A 23,327-nucleotide genomic window follows, 5' to 3' on the forward strand; every position below is an offset into this window, starting at 1 on the left:
TGGTTCCTCTGCCTCTTCAAAACCCAGCTTGTACATCTGGAAGTTCTCGGTTCAGAACTGAAGCCTAGCTTGAAGATTTTGAGCATTACCTTGCTAGCATGTGAAATGAGCACAATTGTCCATGGGGTTCTCCAAGCAAGACTGCTGGAATGAGTTGCCATTTCCTACTCTAGTGTACCACATTTTGCCAGAACTATGACTCATCTGTCTTTTTTTTTTTGTAATTTATATAATTTAATATGTTACAAATGAAGAAAATAAACAGGGAATGGGGATGCAAACAGGAAAAGTCCTGTAAAGATTCTCTTCATTTTGATTGTATTGCTTTCTTGCCTTTAGGGGGGAAGACTTTTACTTCAAAAGAAACAAAATATTTCAGAAGGGAATTTACATCTTGTGTTCTAGATGGTATTCTTCAGCTATTTTCTCAGCAGTCCATGTGTCTGGATAAAGTTTATGATTATTGAGAAGTGTCAATGCCTCTAACAATGGAAATTTTGCCTTTGGGAATGTTCTTAACGTTCATTATGTCAAACTGATGTTCTTTCAGCAACCTGAACTCCTTAGGCTTCTGACGTGTGCTGGACTCCTAAAGAAGACACTGGATTTTGGGAATCAACATACACATCTTTTAGTAATGACAGCAGTTTGTCATCTTTTCTGTCAATTTGTCCCTTAATTTCTGGATGGCTGCTCATCTGCTCTCGCAGGAGGTTCATGGTGAGGAGGGGTGCCTGGGAGCGGGGGAGGGCTTCATTCTGCTGATTTCCTTTTCTGCTCAGTTCACTAGGTTGAAATTTCTGATGGCGTGAGCCACGCAGCCCCCATTTCTTCACAACATGATGCCCTAAGTTACACCACACGTGGCTGAACACCGGCACAGGCGACCTCCGGACATACCAGAGCATGCGCACATCTGGGGTCGACCCGCACCAGAGCATGAAAAGGGGACCCATCTGTCTTGAGCGACCCTGCACTGCTTGGCTTATAGCTTCATTGAGTTACACAAGCTCCTTTGCCATGACAAGGCTGTGATCCATGAAGGGAATAGGCTAGACTCTTTCTAACCAAGTTGATTTTGAAACTTTAGTTATTCACATTGTTCTTTGTGTAACAAGGTTGAGATCTGAAAATGTCACCTTCATTCCTTTTGGCACAATTCTACCAATATTTCAAGTTCCACAAATTTCATAAGCGTTCCTTATTTATGAAAAGTCACAGAATCTGTTATCACAATTGTTATCACAATGCCTGTTATGACATTACTGTTATTTCCTCATATTGTTTCATTTTCTTACATAATATTAAATTTCTCTAAAACATTGTAGGTTCCGTGAGAAAAGGGATTTTGTTTTCTACTTCTGTGCCTAGTGTTGACCAAGTTGCTGAGGATTATAAACTTCTGTCCAAATGAACTGAATTCTCTTTGCCTTGAATCTGTTACTTATCACTGACAAACAGCTTGTTACTATAAGACACTCTGCCCTTATTACAGATGGTTGGTAGTTCTTTTTTTTCTTTCAGAATTTTGAATATATCAACTGACTTCTTTCTGATTGCAAGGTTTCTGCTTAGAAATCCATTAATAACCTTGTGGAGCCTCTCTTGGAGGTGATGAATCATTTTCTCTTGCTTTCAAAATTGTTGATGCCATTCAACCATCTCATCCTCTGTCTTCCCCTTCTCCTGCCTTCACTCTTTCCCAGCATCAGGGTCTCTTCTAATGAGTCAGTTCTTCACATCAGGTGGCCAAAGTATTGGAGCTTCAGCATCAGTCCTTCCAATGAATATTCAGGATTGATCTCCTTTAGGATTGACTGGTTTGATCTCCAGTCAAGGAGGTCTCTTGGGACTCTCAAGAGTGTTCTCCAGCACCACAGTTCAAAAGCCTCAGTTCTTTGGTGCTCAGCTTTCTTTATAGTCCAGCTCTCACATCCATACATGACTACTGGAAAAACCATAGCTTTGACCAGATGGACCTATGTTGGCAAAGTAATGTCTTTGCTTTCTTGTCATAGGTTTTGTTCCAGGGAGCAAGTCTTTTCATTTCATGGCTGCAGTCACCGTCCACAGTGATTTTGGAGCCCAAGAAAATAAAATCTGTCACTGCTTCTACTTTCCCCCCTTCTATTTGCCATGAAGTGATGGGACTAAGATGCTACAATCTTAGTTTTTTGAATGTTGGGTTTTAAGCCAGCTATACTTCCATCTAAAAATTCAACTTCATCTTGCTTCATCTGATTGTCTGAAAGTCCTAAATATTTAATAAAGGGCTAAAATAGGAAAGTATTTAAGAATTAAGTGGGCAAGTCCTTTGCTTGCTTTGCTTGTTGCTAAGACCTTTGCTTCCAGAAACTGCCCATGTGGTCATCGAGATCACTGGAAACCGGGTGGCTTTCTCCATTATGTACTTGACCAGCACTTCAAGCAGTGAGGTTCCATCGGCCTTTTTGCTCTGTTGTTTTTTTTTTTTAAATCCAAATAAACATTTTTATTTTCCAGGCTTTGTGAGAGCTTAAGTTATAGCCATGATTGCAGGAATAAATGGCTGTGGGGCTGTTTCCAAGTGATAATTTGGTCAGCCATAAAAGTGGCCGGATCTTTGGAATGAAAGTTCATGAGTCCTATCAATGGCTTCTCTCCTGAGAGGCTTAAAGTTGGCACTTTAGGGTACAGAGAAGAGTAGTTGGGATATCAAACTGGAGTATCAGATATTTCATGCTTAATTTTGTGAATATATATGTTTAATCTCAATAGAACCAAATTTTGCACTTAAGAAACTTGTGTTTCTTTTCATTAATGTCTTTTTTCCTATTGTTATTTTATTGCATGTAATTTTATGGACTATCCATTAGTTGTTGGTATGGCTAACTAGATTGTTAACTTTTATCCTTTCTGAAACATGTATGCAGAACTGTTGCTGCTGCTGCTAAGTCACTTCAGTCGTGTCCGACTCTGTGTGACCCCATAGACGGCAGCCCACCAGGCTCCCCCGTCCCTGGGATTCTCCAGGCAAGAACACTGGAGTGGGTTGCCATTTCCTTCTCCAATGTGTGAAAGTGAAGTCGCTCAGTCGCGTCCAACCCTTAGCGACCCCACGGACTGCAGCCTACCAGGCTCCTCCCTCCATGGGATTTTCTAGGCAAGAGTACTGGAGTGGCTTGCCATTGCCTTCTCCAGTATGCAGAACTACCTATGTCCAAATAAGCTTGGTATTCAGTATCTGTGAAGTAAAAATAGAGAGTTTAGGCTTTGAAGCTTTTAACTGGGTAGTAATAAAAGGCATGTGCTTACACCAAAGATTTTTTTGTCCACATTTTTTTTGTCCTTTCTACATCTTTCATCATTTTCTCTAGATTGGGTTTACACCCATAAGAATTATAATGAAGAAAGAGTCCTTTGAAACTGAGTTAATAGGATGCCTCATTTGAATAGAATCCCTAACCTAGCATAACTATCAGAGAACAAGTGGTCAGAATTCCATATTGAAGTATTTTGAATGGAATGATCACTACAGAAGTGAAAAGAACTGTATTTTTCCAGGTATTTAAGAGATAGGTGGAAAGAGCAGTTATAGCAGGAGAAGTTGTGTTCAGATTGCTAGTGAATATCTGAAAGCAAGTTTCTAGAGGAAAATCCTGAGATCAGGGTTTTATATCAAATGGTGTCATATTCAATAACATTCCAATGAGTTGGCTCTTCATATCAGGTGACCAAAGTATTGGAGCTTTGGCATCAGTCCTTCCAATGAATATTCAGAGTTGATTTTCTTTATGATTGACTGGTTTAATTTTCTTGCAGTCCGAGGGACTCTCAAGAGTATTCTCCAGCACCCCAATTTGAAAGCATCAATTCTTCGATGCACAGCCTTCTTTATGGTCCAACTCTCATATCTGCATATGACTCCTGGAAAAAACTATAGCTTTGATTATATGGACCTTTGATGGCAAAGTGATGTCTCTGCTTTTTAATACAATGTTTAGGTTTGTCATCATTTTCCTTCCAGGGAGCAAGTGTCTTTTAATTACATGGCTGCAGTCACCATCTGCAATGATTTTGAGTCCAAGAAAATAAAATTTGTAACTGTTTCCACTTTTCCCCTTTCTGTTTGCCATGAGGTGATGGGACTAGATGTCATGATCTTAGTTTTTTGAATGTTGAGTTTTAAGCTAGCTTTTCACTATCCTCTTTCACCCTCATCAAGCAGCTCTTTAGTTCCTCTTCACTTTCTGCCATTACCTGCATATCTGAGGTATCATTTGCATATATGAGGCTGTTGATGTTTCTCCTGGCAATCTTGATTCCAGCTTGTGATTCATCTAGCCCAGCATTTTACAAGGTGTACTCTGCATATAAGTTAAATAAACAGGGTGACAATATACAGCCTTGTCGTACTCCTTTCCTAATTTGGAACCAGTCAGTTGTTCCATGTCCAGTTCTAATTGTTGCTTCTTGACCCTCCTGAAGTTTCTCAGGAAACAGTTAAGGTGGTCTGATACTCCCATCACTTTAAGAATTTTCCACAGTTTGCTGTGGTCCCCACAGTCAAAAGTTTTAGCATAATCAATGAAGCAGATGTTTTTCTGGAATTTCTTTGCTTTCTTTATGATCCAGTGAATGTTGGCAATTTGATCTCTGGTTCCTCTATCTTTTCTAAACCCAGAGACCTCATTTTGAAGGCATGCTGGGGAGAAGACATATTTCTTTCTTGTCATGCTCTAATTTCAGGTGAGGGAAGCAACATTTACTCAAATCCTAGCGCTGAAAGTGTGTCCTGTGGGAACATTTATTCATTGGCTGTCTGAGTGGCACTGGGATAATTTGAACGGATGGTGAGATAGGAATGTCCAAGAAACTGTGTAAGATGGGGCTTTCTCTGCTGTTCAGTTCAGTTCAGTTCTCTGCTGTAGTGTTGGCTAATTTCATTGTTATTTCCAAGTTTCTGTGTTTAAATGTTTTTTTTTTTTCTGATAATATTTGAAGTAACTATTTGAGAGAATGGATGTAACATTTGCACATCTTGAGACATTAGAGCAGATCAACAGATATTGGCATCTTTTTCATAGAAGTCTTATCATGAGTTATCAAATTTTCACACAGAACACTCAGAAATGATTAAAAAAACACACACCCCTACTGACTTTAGTAATGAAGAAGCAATCATAGTGTTTAGTTGTTTATGAAGAATTATGGACAGGCATTTCAAAGTGGGGTATTAGCAACAACTAGTGAGTATAACATAAAAGAAGGATATTTCACAGATAAAGAGAACAAACTAGTGGTTATCGGTGGGGAGGGGCGAGAGGGCGATATTGAGGTGTGGGAATGGGAGGTAGAAATCATTGGGTGTAAGATAAGCTCAAGGATGTGTTGTACAACATGGGGAATATAGCCAGTATTTTGTAGTATCTGTAAGTGAAAAGTAAGCATTAAATTTGTATAAAAGTGAAAAACCAAACAAAAGTGAAAGGTACTTGGTTGGCCAAAAGTTTTGTTCAGTTTTTTGGGTAAGATGGTTCTAGTAGTGCTTCAGTTCAGTTCAGTCGCTCAGTCGTGTCTGACTCTGCAACCCTACGAATCACAGCACGCCAGGCCTCCCTGTCCATCACCAACTCCCGGAATTCACTCAAACTCATGTCCACAGAGTTGGTGATGCCATCCAGCCATCTCATTCTCTCTCGTCCCCTTCTCCTCCCACCCCCAATCCTTCCCAGCATCAGAGTCTTTTCCAGTGAGTCAACTCGTCTCATGAGGTGGCCAAAGTATTGCAGTTTCAGCTTTAGCATCAGTCCTTCCAATGAACACCCAGGATTGATCTCCTTTAGAATGGACTGGTTGGATCTCCTTGCAGTCCAAGGGACTCTCGAGTCTTCTCCAGCACCACAGTTCAAAAGCATCAATTCTTCGGCGATCAGCCTTCTTCACAGTCCAACTCTCACATCCATACATGACCACGGGAAAAACCATAGCCTTGACTAGATGGACCTTTGTTGGCAAGTAATGTCTCTGCTTTTTAATATGCTATCTAGGTTGGTCATAACTTTCCTTCCAAGGAGTAAGCGTCTTTTAATTTCATGGCTGTAATCAGCATCCACAGTAGCACTTAGTTGTCTTTAACTTCATTCAAAACAGTTTTGATAGATTGTATTGTGACAGTTGTCATATTAGCATACATTTAAAGAAACTTAGCCAACTGGTTAATTTTTATGTAGTCATTTTAATATTGAAGATGGAAGAAAAAATAGCAACATTTTCAGCATATTATGCTTTATTATTTCAAAAAAGGTGAAAGATGTAAAAATGCAGCTGAAACACAAAAGATTTTTGCAGTGTATGGAGAAGATGCTGCGACTGATTGAATGTGTCAAAAGTGTTTTGAGAAATTTTCTGCTGGAGATTTCTCACTGGACATTGCTCCATGGTCAGGTAGGCCAGTTGAAGTTGATCAAATTGAGACATTGAAAACAATCAACATTATACCATGCAGGAAACTAGCCAGCATATTCAAAATATCCAAATCAAGTGTTGAAAATCATTGGCACAAGCTTGGTTATGTTAATCACTTTGATGTTTCGGGTCCATATAAGTTAATTAAAAAAAAAAACCCTTCTTGGTCATATTTCCACATATGATTCTCTCCTGAAATGTAAGGGAAACATTCTGTTTTTAAAACAAATTGTGCCAGGAGAGGAAAAGTGGATATTGAACAATAATGTGGAACAGAAGAGATTGTGGGGCAAGTGAAATGAACCACCACCAACTACAACAAGCTCTGGTCTTCATCCAGAGAAGGTGATGAAAAGGTTTCAGTTTCTTGTAATACTGTAAAAGGCACCTGGAAATGTTCTTTACTCAAAAAGTTAAAAAGTTTTGGGAAGATGGAATTATGAAGTTGCCTGAAAGATGTTAGAAGGTAGTGGAACAAAATGGTGAATATGCTGTTCAATAAAGTTCTTGGTGAAAATGAAAAAAAATGTGTCTTATATGTACCTAAGAACCAAAGGAACTTTTTGGTCAACCCGATATTTGATTGTCAAGAGTCTCTGGTTAGAGTTGACTCTAAATGCAGCAAGAGGAAACTAGAATGACTATTTTCCCAGTAGAATGTACTGGTAATTGTGTCCTGTTTCAGTGAAATCTTATCAGAGACCTCTTTGAAACTTAGTGTTTTGTATGCTTTTGCCTATGAGGAGATGACAGGCCAAGTGAAGACAGACACACGTTGATGCAACTGTAGATTATAGGCAGTGAGAGGCAGAGGCTAAAGCCTCCAGGACACAAAGTAATAGATTAAAAAGTTGGGATGATGTGGTGGGTTGGATCAGAATGTTGATCAAAGACATTTTCTAGCCTTTTCATCTCTGAAAGGCAAAACTTAGATGCATATTATGTGAATAGGGATAAATGTTAAAAGTAGACAAGATTCTATTTGAGGATCACAATATTTTCTAATGGGAGCATGAGGTTTTGATGCCTTTGGTGAATAATTCAGTTGACAGTCTGTCATGTTGGTTTAATTTTGGTGGCAGGAGTACTGGGCTTAATAGCTTTGGTGAGGTCACACAGCTTGCAGTGACTAGTGAATGGAAGTAGCCTGCACATAATATATTGTTTTTCTCAAGTTAGTAAAACTCAGTTCATATTTTTGGCGTTATTCATGCATGGTGAATAGCATAAACCTATCTTGAAAAGAAACTTTGCTCTTGTAGATTAAGACCTTGAAGAATGCTTTTTGATCAGCTGAAGATTATTTTAAAATATGCTCATTCAATAATCATGTCATCCTTGGATTTTTCTTTTTTTACATAAGAGTTTGATGTAACATTGTAACATCTCTGCTACAAATACTCTCTCATGAACTCAGAAAGGAGAAAAAAAGACTGGAAAATTCATGATACTATTTTTTTTTTAAAGCAGTGGTGTTCTGGGGAATTTGCAAACAATAGCTTTCAAGAACACATTAAAAAATTTTAAAAGCTGGTGGTTGGACCATTTGTGGAATTAAATATATGAAAATTAGCAAACACTATGAAGCAGTAGTTTTTACTTCGATGAGCTGGTTTGCCAGCAATCACTAGATAGAGGAATATGGTGGGTAAATACCCTAGTCAGTAAATGAACAAATCCTGGCATTTGAATTGTGACTTACATGCTGCAGCATTAGCAAAAACGAGGTTTAGAAATGTGTGGTCTTCTGTCATCCAAAACTATTCACCAAAAGCAATTGAAGGAGGCATATTCAAAATGTTTTTCATATGCCTTGTGCAAATTTTCATATAATAATTCTCTTCAGAATAGAATATCAGTAAAATTTTGTGCTTTTAAGTGAATATGCTTCCTTCTATTAGAGATGATGAATTATTTACCCATGGTTTCTGCTTTAGTTTTGAAAGGAAATGTAATGCCAGTCAACTTAGTAGTTTCATGGTTGAAGATATTTTTATCACTTACTTTTTAAAGAAACCGTTTTATTTCCCATTTGACTTTATTTATTTCCCATTTGGGCTTCCCTTGTGGCTCAGCTGGTAAAGAATCTGCCTGCAATGCGGGAGACCTGGGTTCAATCCCTGGGTTGGGAAGATCCCCTGGAGAAGGGAAAGGCTACCCACTCCAGTATTCTGGCCTGGAGAATTTCATGGACTGTATGGTCCATGGGGTCGCAAAGAGTCAGACACGACTGAGTGACTTTCACTTCACTTCACTTTCACTGAATTCCTGCTATGTAATTTTTTTTTTCATTGTTGTCAGTTTATTGAGGTTTAAAATTTTTTTTAATTTAATTTATTTATTTTAATTGGAGGCCAATTACTTTACATTATTGTATTGGTTTTGCCATACATTAACATGAATCTACCCCTGGTGTACATATGTTCCCCATCTTGAACCCCCCTCCCACCTCCTGCTAGGTAATTTAAAGCACTTCTACTCATGTAATTTAGAAAGTAGCACCAATCAAATCACAGAGGAAAATAATATTTTCCTTGGTAGAGGCATTTGGCAAGAATACCATTCCTTCTTTTCTATTATTATTTTTTATTTCAGAGAATATCACTTGAAGTTTTTTTTAAGTTGATGTGTAGTTGATTTACAATGTTGTGTTAATTTCTGTTGTATAGCAGAGTGATTCAGTTATATATATATTCATATTTTTCATTACAGTTTATCATAAGATATTGAATATAGTTCCCTGTGCTATACAGTAGGATCTTTTTATTTATTCATTCTGTGTATAATAGTTTGCATCTGTAAACCCCAGACTACTCCTCCATCCCTTCCCATGACCCCTAAAGAAAGTTTCAAAGGAACAAATTCAAGGATCACCTACAGTCAAAAATATTATACATTTTCTTTGGTCTCTAATAACTTGGAGGTGTATTCTCTTAAATAATGGTAATTTACATTTAAGTAAGACTTTATAACCTGTTTTATGATTTGCTTTTAACACTATCATTGATTTTCATATTTATATTCTTAAATCTTTATTTAAAATATTACACTGTAATATTGACATACCAAAACTTACTAGTTAAACTATTGTTTCACCAGAAGAACTTTAAATTCTCAGTACTTATTTCCAGTCTTCTTATCCCTGATTTTCTGTTAATGCCATGTTTATTTCTGGAAAAGTTTTGTCCCTAGAGGATTATTTTGCCTTGGCAGCTAATTGTCACAATAAATCATTAGGAGAACAATTTGCTGAGGCAAACATGTGCATATGTGCTAAGTTGCTTCAGTCATATCCTACTTTTTGCGACCCCATGAACTGCAGCCCCACCAGGCTACTCTGTCCATGGGATTCTCCAAGAATACAGGAGTGGGTTGCTGTGCCCTCCTGCAGAAGATCTTCCCAATCCAGGGATCAAACTTGCATCTCTTATGTATCTGCATTGGCAGGTGGGTTCTTTACCACTAGAGCTACCTGGGAATCAAATATAATTTGTCTATTTTTTTTTTTAACACCACCTCAGAGTTTCACCCTAGCGCCTGTTGTGGTCTGTGCAGGTAACATAATAACTGCATCTCAGATGGGAAATGAGAACACCATTTGTTCCTTATCAGCATGAGGCTGATGTTCCCCACACTAGCCCCCCATTCACGTCCCACCTACACAGGTGAGTCACTTCTGCTTCAGCTCCTGCAGGGAATGACAGAGACCAATTCTTCTGAAATTTTCCTCTTTTCTCCTCTGATGCTCATTGTCACGTTTTCCTCGTTTTTCTTTCTGTTTTTTCTATGTATGTCATCATCTTTTTCTGTCAGTTATAATTGATCTGTCTTCTGTTTTTTTTCTCCTCTTTTCCTCATCATTGTTTTCTTTTTTCATTTTACCACATTGTATATCCTTTCCTAGTCTCTTTCATGCTCCCCTTTCTCGCCCGTATCTCTCCATTATTTTAAAACTTTTCTGACTGTATTCCATTCTCTTTTCATAAGGTGTCATAGCACAATATCAGAAGAGCTTACCTAGAGTCAGGTTTTCTGGGTCAAATCTCAGCTCTCATTTACTAGATGTATGACCTTGGACAAGATATTTACACTGTCTGTGCTTCAGTGTTCTTATCTGTAATATAGGAATAAAAGCTAACTCTCCCATAAAGTTGTTGTGAAGATTAAATAAACTATTACAGGTAAATTGTTTAGAAGTGTGCCTGGCTCATCAGGGTCTATTATTAACATTGTCATTGTTTTATACCCTTTATTTGTAACTCATTTTAATTCTCTTTGGCATTTCTTTTTTTTTTTTTTTTTTGCTCTCTAGGATAGAATTTCTGTTTTTAAAAAAATTTATTTCAGTTGGATGGTAATTACTTTAGAATATTGTGATGGTTTTTGCCATACTTCAGCATGAATTTGCCACAGGTATACATGTGTCTCCCAAATTTTGAACCCCTCTCCCACCTCCCTCCCCACCCCATCTCTCTAGGTTGTCCCAGAGCACTGGCTTTGGGTGCTGTCCTGCTTCATGCATCAAACTCACACTGGTTATCTGTTTTACATATGGTAATGTACGTGTTTCAATGCTATTCTCTCAAATCATCAAACCCTCACCTGCTCCGACTGAGTCCAAAAGTCCGTTCTTTACATCTGTGTCCCCTTTGCTGCCCTGCTTATAGGATCATTGGTACTGTCTTTCTAAATTCCATGTATATGCATTAATATATACTATTTGTCTTTCTCTTTGACTTACTTCACTCTGTATAATAGGCTCCAGGTTCATCCACCTCATTAGAACTCACTCAGATGCATTCCTTTTTATAGTTAAGTAATAAAGCTGAAACTGCAATACTTTGGCCACCTCATGCGACGAGTTGACTCACTGGAAAAGACTCTGATGCTGGGAAAGGTTGGGGTCGGGAGGAGAAGGGGACGACCGAGAATGAGATGGCTGGATGGCATCACCGACTCTGTGGACATGAGTTTGAGTGAACTCCGGGAGTTGGTGATGGACAGGGAGGCCTGGCGTGCTGTGATTCATGGGGTCGCGGAGAGTCGGACACGACTGAACGACTGAACTGAACTGAATATTCCATTGTGTATATGTACCACAACTTCTTTATCCATTCATCTGCTGGTGAACATCTAGGTTGCTTCCGTGTCCTAGCTATTGTAAATAGTGCTACAATGAACATTGGGGTACATATGTCTCTTTCAATTCTGGTTTCCTTGGGGTGTATGCCTAGCACTGGAATTGCTGGGTTGTCTAGCAGTTCTAGTTCCAGTTTTTTAAAGGAATTTCCACACTGTTCTCCATAGTGGCTATACCAGTTTGCATTTCAACCAACAGTGTAAGAGTGTTCCCTTTTCTCCACACACTCTCCAGCATTTATTGTTTGTAGATTTTTTGATGATGGCCAGTCTGACCAGTGTGAGATGGTACCTCATGATGGTTTTGATTTGCGTTTCTCCAATAGAGTGGTGTTGAGCATCTTTTCATGTGTTTATTAGCCATATGTATATCTTCTTTGGAGAAATGTTTGTTTAGGTCTTTTACTCACTTTTTGATTGGATTGTTCATTTTTCTGGTATTGAGCTGCATGAGCTGCTTGTATATTTTTGAGATTAATTCTTTGTCAGTTGTTCATTTGCTGTTATTTTCTCCCATTCTGAAGGCTGTCTTTTCACCTTGTTTATAGTTTCCTTCATTGTGCAAAAGCTTTTAAGATAATTACTAGAGCTAATCAATGAATATAGTAGAGTTGCAGGATATAAAATTAATGCACAGAGATCCCTTGCATTCCTATACACTAACAATGAAAAATCAGAAGGAGAAATTAAGGAAATAATCCCATTCACCATTGTAATGAAAAGGATAAAAATAAAATACTTAGGAATAAATTTACCTAAAGAAACAAAAGAAAACATAAAACTATAAAACACTGATGAAAGAAATCAAAGATGGCACAAATAGATGGAGAAATATACCATGTTCTTGGACTGGAAGAGTCAATATAGTGAAAATGAGTATATTAATCAAAGCAATCTATAGATTCAATGCAACCCTTATCAAACTACCAATGGTATTTTTCACAGAACTAGAAAAAATAATTTCACAGTATGTATAGAAACACAAAAAACGCCAAATAGCCAAAGCTTGAGAAGGAATAATGGAACTGGAGGAATCAACCTTCCTGACTTCAGACTATACTACAAAGCTATAGTCATCAAGAGAGTATGGCACTGGCACAAAGAAATATAGATAAATGGAACAAAATAGAAAGTCCAGAAATAAATCCATGCATCTATGGACACCTTATCTTTGACAAAGGAGGCAAAAATATACAATAAAGACAGTCTCTTCAACAAGTGGTGCTGAGAAAACTGGTCAAGTACATGTAAAAGAATGAAACTAGAATGCTTTTTAACACCACACACAAAAGTAAACTCAGAATGTATCAAAGACCTAAATGTAAGATCAGAAACTTTAAAACTATTAGAAGAAAATATAGGCAGAACACTCTCCTACATAAATTACAGCAAGATCTTCTATGACCCACCTCCCAGAATAATGGAAACAAAAACAAAAATACACAAATGGGACCTAATTAAACTTAAATCTGTCATTTTCATGACAGATACCTTTTCATGTCATATACCTTCCCTCCATTGATAGCCTAACATGGGTTTATTTTTTTCAATTGCTTTGCTTTGTTCTTACACTATTTTTGTTCTTTTAATTCATTTCTATCTTTTCCTGTGTACACAATACTTTACAGTTATAATTCCCTTCTGTCCTCTAATTCTTGACCTCTCTTTACTGTACTTAAATCCATTTTATTCATCATAGTATGCAGTCGTCTCTACATTTTGAGTTTATTCTGTTGCCTTTACTCTCTTTTATTGTTCATATGTTTCATCATTTAATCATCTGGCTTACTTATCTTTAGAGATGATATTTTTTCACATATTCTTTTGTGCTTTACTTTTCATTTCTGCTTTTCTGTCTCCCATTCCCTTTATAGCGCTATAATGTTATATATCTTTTATTATTTTGTGTTTTTATTGATGTTCATATGCAGATTTTATGCTTTTCATGTTTTATTTTCTTCTTCTTCCTATTTTTTTCTATCACTTATCTTGAGATGTTTCTATATGAGTATTTCTTCCTTTTTATTTCTTTGAATATAAGCTGTCTTCTCACTTGCTATGTTTTTGCCCTAAACTACTCTTTTTTTGATTTATATATTTTTTCATTTATTTTTAATTGGAGGATAATTGCTTTACAATGCTGTGTTGCTTTTAAACTACTTTCTCTTGATCACTGTATCGTATCTTATTTTCAACTCAATAAATTCATTTCTCTCTAGAGTATTTTTTCTTATCTCTCAAACCTCTTTCACCTTGTATTTTTTACCCACATTTTCCCTATATTTTCCACATTCTTAATCTTTTTTTATTCATTATAATTTGAATTCTCACTTGTTCTCAACATTTGCTCTTAAATGTATTAAATTATCACCTATATTTTTATGATGACAATTAGTTTTAAAAATATCTTCTATGAGATAATCATATCTCTGTTAGTTCAGAAACATATCTTTTCTAAACATACTTTCCTACTGGAGATCAATTTCCAATAGAAGCAGAAAAAAACCCCAGATAATTTTAGTGGTGTGATAAATGCTATGGGAAAGAGACATGAAAAGTCCTCAAGAAGATGAGTCTTATATGAGACATTTTCTATCTTTAACGTTATATTATTTCATCTAATTTATTTTCATTTTTTATACTGTTTTTCCATTAAATATTCCATTACAATAACAGAAGATGTTTTTATTCCATGAAAGAATACCTATAATGCTATGGAAATTTATACTAATAACATTCTAAATTCTAAATAGAGATATTTTCACAGACTGTATAGAAGATCTTGTGAATTACTGTTACAACTGAAATTATCACACTTTGTAAGGAGATAAAATTCATAACACAGTATCATATATAAAACTTTTGAAAGCAAATGAATATGTGAGAATTACTATTTAAAAAAATTAAAAGGAAATATATGAAAAAGATCTTCATGACCCAGATAACCACGATGGTGTCATCACTCACCTAGAGCCAGACATCCTGGACTGCCATGTCAAGTGGGCCTTAGGAAGCATCACACGAACAAAGCTTGTGGAGGTTATAGAATTCCAACTGAGCTATTTCAAATCCTGAAAGATGATGCTGTGAAAGTGCTGCACTCAATATGCCAGCAAATTTGGAAAACTCAGCAGTGGCCACAGGACTGGAAAAGTCAGTTTTCATTCCAATCCCAAAGAAAGGCAATGCCAAAGGATGTTCAAACTACCACACAATTGCACTCATCTCACATGCTAGCAAAGTAATGCTCAAAATTCTCCAAGCCAGGCTTCAACAGTACATGAACAGTATATGAATGTTCAAGCTGGTTTTAGAAAAGGCAGAGGAACCAGAGATCAAATGGCCAACATCCACTGGATCATAGAAAAAGCAAGAGAGTTCCAGAAAGACATATACTTTTGCTTTATTGACTATACCAAAGCCTTTGACTGTGTGGATCACAAATAACTGGAAAATTCTGAAAGAGATGGGAATACCAGACTATCTGACCTGCCTCCTGAGAAATATGTATGCAGGTCAAGAAGCAACATGGAACAACAGACTGGTTCCAAATTGGGAAAGGAGTACGTCAAGGCTGTATATTGTCACCCTGCTTATTTAACTGATATGCAGAGTACATCCTGTGAAATGCTGGGCTGGATGAACCACAAGATGGAATCAAGATTGCCGAGAGATGTGCAGATGATACCTCAGATATGCAGATGACACCACCCTTATGACAGAAAGTGAAGAACTAAAGAGCCTCTTGATGAAAGTGAAAGAGGAGAGTGAAAAAGTTGGCTTAAAGCTCAACATTAAAAAAACTAAGATCATGCCATCTGGTCCCATCACTTCATGTCAAATAGGTCGGGAGACAATGGAAACAGTGAAAGACTTTATTTTTTTAGGGCTTCAAAATCACTGCAGATGGTGACTGAAGCCATGAAATTAAAAGATACTTGCTCCTTGGAAGGAACGTTATGACCAACCTAGACAGCATATTAAAAAGCAGACATTACCAACAAATGTCCATCTAGTCCAAGCTATAGTTTTTCCAGTAGTCATGTATGGATGTGAGAGTTGGACCATCTGGAAAGCTGAGTGCCAAAGAATTGATGCTTTTGAACTGTGGTGTTAGAGAAGACTATTGAGAGTCCCTTGGACTGCAAGGAGATACAACCATTCCATTCTAAAGGAGATCAGTCCTGGGTGTTCATTGGAAGGACTGATGCTAAAGCTGAAACTCCAATACTTTGGCCACCTCATGCGAAGATGTGCAGATGATACCTCAGATATGCAGATGACACCACCCTTATGACAGAAAGTGAAGAACTAAAGACTCACTGGAAGAGACTCTGATGCTGGGAGGGATTTGGGGCAAGAGGAGAAGGGGACGACAGAGAATGAGATGGCTGGATGGCATCACCGACTCGATGGATATGAGTTTGAGTGAACTCCGGGAGTTGGAGATGGACAGGGAGGCCTGGCGTGCTGCAATCCCTGGGATCGCAAAGAGTCGGACACGACTGAGCAACTGAACTGAACTGAACTGACTTACAATGTTGTTACTTTCAGTTGTACAACAGAGTGATTCGGTTATACATATGTATTTAAATCTAATCTTTTTCACATTCTTTTCCATTTTAGGTTATTTGTTGTTTTTCAGTAACTCAATTGTGTCTGACTCTTCCCGATTCCATGGACTGCAGCACACCAGGCTTCCCTGTCCTTCACATTCTCCTGGAGCTTGCTCAAACTCATGTCCATTGAGTCGGTGATGCCATTCAACCATCTCATCCTCTGTCTTGCCCTTCTCCTTCTGTCTGCAGTCTTTCCCAGCATCAGGGTCTTTTCTAATGAATCAGCTCTTCGCATTAGGTGGCCAAAGTATTGGAGTTTTGGCATCAGTCTTTCCAATGAATATTCAGGATTCATTTCCTTTAGGATTGACTGGTTTCATCTCCTTGCAGTCCAAGGGACTCTCAAGAGTCTTCTCCAGCACTACAGTTCAAAAGCATCAATTCTTCAGCGCTCAGTTCAGTTGCTCTTTATGGTCCAACTCTAATACCCATACATGACTACTGGAAAAACCATATCTTTGATTAGACAGAGCTTTGTCATCAAAATAATGTCTCTGCTTTTTATATGCTGTCTAGATTGGTCATAGCTTTTCTTCCAAGGAGCAAGCATCTTTTAATTTCATGGCTGCAGTCACCATCTGCAGTGATTTTGGGGCCCAAGATAATAAAATCTGTCACTGTTTCCATTGTTTCCCCATCTATTTGCCATGAAGTGATGGGACCAGATGCCATGATCTTCATTTTTTGAATGTTGAGTTTTAAGCCAGCTTTTTCACTCTCCTCTTTTACTTTCCTCAAGATGCTTTTTAGTTCCTCTTTGCTTTCTGTCATTAGGGTGGGGTAATCTGCCTATCTGAAGTTATTGAGATTTTTCCTGGCAATCTTGATTCTGGCTTGTGCTTCCTTAAGCCTGGCTTTTGCATGATGAACTCTGCATGTAAGTTAAATAAGCAGAGTGACAATTTACAGACTAGACGTTATTCCTTTCCCAGTTTGGAACCAGTCTGTTGTTCCATGTCCAGTTCTAACTGTTGCTTCTTGACCTGCATACAGGTTTCTCAGGAGGCAGGTAAGGTGGTATGGTATTCCCATCTCTTTAAGAATTTGCCACAATTTGTTGTGATCCACACAGTCAAAGGCTTTAGCATAGGGAATGAAGCAGGAGTAGATGTTTTTCTGGAACTCTCTTGCTTTTTCTATGATCCAGTGGATGTTGACAATTTGATCTCTGGTTCTTCTGCCTTTCTAAATCCAGCTTGAACATCTGGAAATTCTTTGTTCACATACTGTTGAAGCCTAGCTTGGAGAATATTGAGCATTACTTTGCTGGCTTGTGAAATTAGTGTAATTGTGCGGTAGTTTTAACATTCTTGGCACTGCCTTTCTTTGGGATTGGAATGAAAACTGACCTTTTCCCATCCTGTGGCCACTGCTGAATATTCCAAATTTGCTGGCATATTGAGTGCAGCACTTTCACAGCATCATTTCTTTAGGATTTGAAATAACTCAGCTGGAATTCTATCACCTCCACTAGCTTTGTTCATTGTGATACTTCCTAAGGCCCATTGACTTCACACTCAAAGAGATCTGGCTCTAGGTGTGTGATCACACCATTGTGGTTATCTGTGTCATTAAGATCGTTTTTTGTATAATTCTTCTCTGTATTGTTGCCACCTCTTCTTAATATCTTTTGCTTCTGTTCTGTCCATAACGTTTCTGTCCTTTATTGTTCCCATCTTTGCATGAAATGCAAGATACCAGTGTTCCCTTGGTATCTCTGATTTTCTTGAAGAGATCTCTAGTCTTTTCCATTCTATTGTTTTCCTCTATTTCTTGTATTGTTCACTTAGGAAGGCTTTCTTATCTCTTCTTGCTATTCTTTGGAACTCTGCATTCAGATGGGTATATCTTTCCTTTTCTCCTCTGCCTTTTGCTTCTCTTCTTTTTTTCAGCTACTTGTAAGGCCTCCTCGGACAACCATTTTGCCTTTTTGCACTTCTTTTTCTTGGGTATGGTTTTGATAAGTGCCTCCTATACAGTGTTACACAGCTCCATCCATAGTTCTTCAGGCACTCTATCAGATCTAATCCCTTGACTCTATTTGTCACTTTCACTGTATAATCATAAGCGAGCTGGTTTAGATCATACCTGAATGGCCTAGTGGTTTTCCTGACTTTCTTCAATTGAAGTCTGAATTTGGCAATAAGGTGTTCATCGTCTTCTAGATTATTACAAGATGTTGAATTATAGTTCCCTATACTATATGTTGATGGAGCAGGAAATGGCAACCCACTCCAGTATTCTTGCCTGGAGAATCCCAGGGACAGAGGAGCCTGGTGGGCTGCTGTCTATGGGGTCGCACAGAGTCGGACGTGACTGAAGTAACTTAGCAGCAGCATACTATATGTTGGAGTTTGAGTGAACTCCGGGAGTTGGTGATGGACAGGGAGGCCTGGCGTGCTGTGATTCATGGGGTCGCAAAGAGTCGGACACGACTGAGTGACTGAACTGAAGTGAACTGATGCTATATGTTAGGCCCTTGTTATTTATGTGGCAGTGTGTATGTGTTGATCCCAAACTTCTAATTTATCCCTCCATACCCTGTTGTAAAGAATCTGCCTGCCAATGCTGGAGATGTGGGTTCTATCCCTGGTTCAGGAAGATCCCCTGTGTAGAAAGTGGTAACCCAGTCCAGTGTTCCTGCCTGGGAAATCCCATGGACAGAGGAGCCTGGCAGGCTATAGTCCATGGGGTCACAGAGTCAGACATGATCTATCATGAGTAAATTATATATATATATATATTATTGAATAGTGCCATGCTGGACAGTTGTAGGTAAAGTGATATATTTGTCTCCTTTGTATTGGGTTCACCATCATATGCCCCACTTTTAAGAACACTGCTTTCATCAGTCCAGAACTGTGTGCAGACATCTACATATTAATACATAATCAGTTTCCTTAAACTCATTCCTCAAATTTTCTCTTATATAGTCATTAAAATTTCTATTTAATATGTACACATTCTGTGTGATACCCCTTGGTCTGATTTTGTCTTTTTATTCAGTGCTATCTTTTCAGATCTTTATATGTTTAATAATTTAAATAATTCTTAGTATCTTATGCATATTTATATCCATCTGTATGTGAATTGGTGAGTAGTTGTATCATCTTATAAAGCTATTTATACTGAATATATACTGAAGCATGAAACTGATGTATCAGATGGTTCAGTTCAGTTTACTAATGTATTAAAAGCATATTAAATTCACTAAACACTTCCAAATTGTACTCTAGAATTAGCATACTTCTTTACATTACTGCTAATGGTGTGTGACAGTTTCTATTTTCCCACATCCTCACTAGCTTTTGAGATTATGAGACTGATGTTTTTGTCAGCATGATGAAATACAATAGTGTCTTGTTCTAATATGCATTTTTGTAATTGCTACTGAAGTATATTTTCAAAGTCTGATCACTGGGTATCCCATTCTGTGAATTATTTTTCCATAAATTGTCTAATTGTCTTTTGGGTACCCTGCTTTTTCATATAGGTTTCAAGGAGGAATTAGCATATGGAGGAGATAAGAATAAGATTTGGCAGTTATTGCCAGTTTTACATAAAGCTTGGTAGCTGAAGAGTACAGCAGTATTTCTAGTTGAAATTTAGAAATAAATTTGAAGATGTTTTTAGAAACTGTGAAATATTATATATTTTTAAAATATATTTAAAATTATGTTTACAAAGCATTCTATTTGCATGGAAAATGCTTGTTGTCAATTGTAAACATGATATAACATTCTGTGTATGTTATCAGTTCTTTACTGAAGCTTTTTTGTAATTTTTTAAAGTGTTAAATATGTTTATGTCTATATGAGTTCAGTTCAGTTCAGTTCAGTCGCTCAGTCGTGTCCGACTCTCCGCGACCCCATGAATCACAGCACGCCAGGCCTCCCTGTCCATCACCAACTCCCGAAGTACACTCAAACTCATGTTCACAGAGTCGGTGATGCCATCCAGCCATCTCATCCTCCGTCGTCCCCTTCTCCTCCCGCCCCCAACCTTTCCCAGCATCAGAGTCTTTTCCAGTGAGTCAACTCGTCGCATGAGGTGGCCAAAGTATTGCAGTTTCAACTTTAGCATCAGTCCCTCCAATGAACATCCAGGATTGATCTCCTTTAGAATGGACTGGTTGGATCTCCTTGCAGTATAAGGGACTCTCAAGAGTCTATATGAGTAGGATTGTGTAAATTTTAAAGTATCACATAATTATTTTTTCTCAAATTGTGCAATTTTAATAACTCTTAAGGAGAACATATAAGTTAAATAAGCAAGGTGACAATATACAGCCTTGACGTACTCCTTTTCCTATTTGGAACCAGTCTGTTGTTTCATGTACAGTTCTGACTGTTGCTTCCTGACCTGCATACAGGTTTCTCAAGAGGCAGGTCAGGTGGTCTGGTATTCCCATCTCTTTCAGAATTTTCCACAGTTTATTGTGATCCACACAGTCAAAGGCTTTGGCATAGTCAATGAAGCAGAAATACATGCTCTTCTGGAACTCTCTTGCTTTCTCCATGATCCAGCGGATGTTGGCAATTTGATCTCTGGTGCAGAGAACATCATGAGGAATGCTGGGCTGGAAGAAGCACAAGCTGGAATCAAGATTGCTGGGAGAAATATCAATAACCTCAGATATGCAGATGACACTACCCTTATGGCAGAAAGTGAAGAGGAACTCAAAAGCCTCTTGATGAAAGTGAAAGAGGAGAGTGAAAAGGTTGGCTTGAAGCTCAACATTCAGAAAACAAAGATCATGGCATCTGGTCCCATCACTTCATGGGAAATAGATGGAAAAACAGTGGAAACAGTGTCAGACTTAATTTTTTTGGGCTCCAAAATCACTGCAGATGGTGATTGCAGCCATGAAATTAAAAGACGCTTACTCCTTGGAAGGAAAGTTATGACCAACCTTGATAATATATTAAAAAGCAGAGACATTACTTTGCCAACCAAGGTCCGTCTAGTCAAGGCAATGGTTTTTCCCGTGGTCATGTATGGATGTGAGCGTTGGACTGTGAAGAAAGCTGATCGCCGAAGAACTGATGCTTTTGAACTGTGGTGTTGGAGAAGACTCTTGAGAGTCCCTTGTACCGCAAGGAGATCCAACCAGTCCATTCTAAGGGAGATCGATCCTGGGCGTTCATTAGAGGGACTGATGCTAAAGCTGAAACGGCAATACTTTGGCCACCTCATGCGACGAGTTGACTCACTGGAAAAGACTCTGATGCTGGGAAAGGTTGGGGGCTGGAGGAGAAGGGGACGACCAAGAATGAGATGGCTGGATGGCATCACCGACTCTGTGGACATGAGTTTGAGTGAATTCCGGGAGTTGGTGATGGACAGGGAGGCCTGGCGTGCTGTGATTCATGGGGTCGCAGAGAGTCGGACACGACTGAGCGACTGAACTGAACTGAAGGAGAACATACTTAATACTATTTTTACTCATGCATGATCACAAATGTTTCATTTTCTCTCTTCTGCTTTCTTGAGGGAGCAAATAAAATTGTACAATATTTATAGATCTAGTTATTTCTTATTATCTTATTATCTATTCCTCTAGCAATCTCATAAATGCCATAAAAGAATGTTACCTGGCCCCCTCGCCCAAGATGGTGGCGCTCCACTGCGGGCGGGGGCTCAGGCCTGTGATACTGTCCTGGAGCCGGGATCTGCCGTGCATCTGGCGCGCCCTGCATACCTCCGCTGTCTGCTCCAAGAACCGGACGACCCGAGTCCAAGTGGGCAAGGGGGACAAGCCAGTGACCTACGAGGAGGCGCATGCGCCTCACTACATCGCCCACGGCAAGGGCTGGCTGTCACTGCACACAGGCTTCAGCAATACATGAACCGTGAACTTCCATATGTTCAAGCTGGTTGTAGAAAAGGCAGAGGCACCAGAGATCAAATTGCCAACATCCACTGGATCATAGAGAAAGCAAGAGAGTTCCAGAAAAACATCTATTTCTGCATTATTGACTATGCCAAAGCCTTTGACTGTGTGGCTCACAATAAGCTGTGGAAAATTTTGAAAGAGATGGGAATACCAGACCACCTGACCTGCCTCTTGAGAAACCTGTATGCAGGTTAGGAAGCAACAGTTAGAACTGGACATGGAACAACAGACTGGTTCCAAATAGGGAAAGGAGTATGTCAAAGGTGCATATTGTCACCCAGCTTATTTAACTTCTATGCAGAGTACATCATGAGAAACGCTGGGCTGGAAGAAGCACAAGCTGGAATCTAGATTGCTGGGAGAAATATCAGTAACCTCAGATATGCAAATAACACCACCCTTATGGCAGAAAGTGAAGAACTAAAGAGCTCTTGATGAAAGTGAAAGAGAAGAGTGGAAAAGTTGGCTTGAAGCTCAGCATTCAGAAAACAAAGATCATGGCATCTGGTCCCATCACTTCATGGGAAATAGATGGAAAAACAGTGGAAACAGTGGCTGACTTTATTTTTGGGGGCTCCAAAATCACTGCAGATGGTGATTGCAGCCATGAAATTAAAAGTCGCTTACTCCTTGGAAGGAAAGTTATGACCAATCTAGATAGTATTTTAAAAAGCAGAGATATTACTTTATCAACAAAGGTCCATCTCGTCAAGGGTATGGTTTTTCCAGTGGTCATGTATGGATGTGAGAGTTGGACTGTGAGGAAAGCTGAGTGCCGAAGAATTGATGCTTTTGAACTGTGGTGTTGGAGAAGACTCTTGAAAGTCCCTTGGACTGCAGTGAGATCTAACCAGTCTGTCTGAAAGCTGATCATTCTTGGGTGTTCATTGGAAGGACTGATGCTGAGGCTGAAACTCCAATACTTTGGCCACCTCCTGCTAAGAGTTGACTCATTGGAAAAGACTCTGATGCTGGGAGGGATTGGGGGCAGGAGGAGAAGGGGATGACAGAGGATGAGATGGCTGGATGGCATCACCGACTCGATGCACATGAGTTTGGGTGAACTACAGGAGTTGGTGATTGACAGGGAGGTCTGGGGTGCTGTGATTCATGGTCGCAAATACACGACTGAGCGACTGAACTGAACTGAACTGATCTCTTTCAGGCCTGTTTATGTTTGCCCTCCAGCCTGTTTACTGTTCTCATTATTAGAAAAAGAGAAACTC

The 23,327-nt window shown here is 38.7% G+C and overlaps 1 pseudogene; it reads right to left on the reverse strand.

The window, feature by feature from the left end:
- Positions 1-307: 307 nt before the first annotated feature.
- On the reverse strand, positions 308-908 carry LOC129555182 (NADH dehydrogenase [ubiquinone] 1 alpha subcomplex assembly factor 4 pseudogene; annotated as a pseudogene).
- Between the last annotated feature and the right edge of the window lie 22,419 nt (positions 909-23,327).

The sequence above is a fragment of the Moschus berezovskii genome, chromosome 12, assembly GCF_049115385.1.
Source record: "Moschus berezovskii isolate FMDL1 chromosome 12, NW_MosBer_1.0, whole genome shotgun sequence".
Lineage (NCBI taxonomy): Eukaryota > Metazoa > Chordata > Mammalia > Artiodactyla > Moschidae > Moschus > Moschus berezovskii.